Raw genomic sequence first — 1,498 nt, forward strand, 5'->3', positions numbered from 1 at the left:
GAAAAGGGGGCAAAGGTTCAGGCCGGGTCAGCCCATTAGTCCCGGTTCAGTCTAGAACCGGGACCCATGGGGGCATTGGTCCCGGTCCGTGAGCCCAGGGGGCCGGCCGGGCCACGTGGGCCATTGGTCCTGGTTCGTCTGGACCTTTTGGTCCCGGTTGGTGGGACGAACCGGGACCAATGGGCCTCGCTCCTGGCCCACCACCATTGGTCCCGGTTGGTGGCTTAAACCGGGACCAAAGGCTGACCTTTAGACCCGGTTCATGCCACCAACCGGGACCAATGAGGTGCCACCAACCGGGACCTCGTGGTGAGCCTCTTGTTCTTATCTTCTTTTTGAAAGGAAAAATATTCTTACTTGAATGTTTAGATAGATACTTGTATTATTTTCTTACTTTTATTATTGCATCTTATATAGTGTGATTGTTTTGGTATCCGCCCCCGTCGGCCCTCGTCCTGTCTATGATTCGGATGTGGTATATATTATCTTTATAACTATTGGTTCATTTATTGTTTATGAAAATTATGCCGACCAACCAACGTGACATAGATTTTAATTTTCTAGGAGGTATTTGAACCGGAAATTCCAACCGACCCTATTGTCGAGAGGTTAAATTTAGTTGAAGAAGAAAACAATTTCTTGAAGGAAAAAATAAAAAAATTGAGGAGGAGAAGATGATATTGGAGTTGCATGTTGCGGATGTCGTCGATGATCACAAGATCAAGATGGATGCAATGCGCTTGAAGATTAGAAAGATTAGAAAATATGCCATTCATACCGAGGCTTGGTATCATTATGCCGTTGGATCAATTGTTACCTTGGTTGCGATTATGATCGCATTTGTTTTCGCATTGAAATGTTTTACATAGTTTCAATGTATGGTTTAATTAATTAGATGCTCTGGAGAGCTATATGTTGTTAGATGAGAACTATGTATGTACTTTGGTTTTAATGTGATGATGAACTTCCATTAATTTGGTCACTTAATTATCTATTCATAATGTTCTGTAATGGTTTTTGACACACTTAATTATATATAATGCACGCAAATGAACCGGCAATGGATGTACGGTGACAGACACACCTCCGAGTACATTAAGGGCGTGCATGAGTTTCTCGAAGCGGCTGAGGCAAACAAGCAGAATGGTTTTATGTGTTGTCCATGCACTAAATGTGGGAATATGATGTCTTACTCTAACCGGAAAATCCTTCACACCCACCTGCTTTACAAGGGTTTCATGCCACACTATAATGTTTGGACGAGGCACGGAGAAATAAGGGTTATGATGGAAGGCGGCGAAGAGGAAGAGGACGATGACAACTATGTGCCCCCTGAATACGGTGATGCTGCAACGGGGGGAGCTGGTGAAGATGAAGTGGAACCAGACGATGTGCCCGATGCTGCTGCAACGGGTGAAGCTGCTAAAGATCAAGAGGAACCAGCGTAGGATCGAAAGTATGTCTAGAGGGGGGGTGATTAGACTACTTGACCAAATAA

The sequence above is a fragment of the Triticum aestivum genome, chromosome 5A, assembly GCF_018294505.1.
Source record: "Triticum aestivum cultivar Chinese Spring chromosome 5A, IWGSC CS RefSeq v2.1, whole genome shotgun sequence".
Classification (NCBI taxonomy): Eukaryota; Viridiplantae; Streptophyta; class Magnoliopsida; order Poales; family Poaceae; genus Triticum; species Triticum aestivum.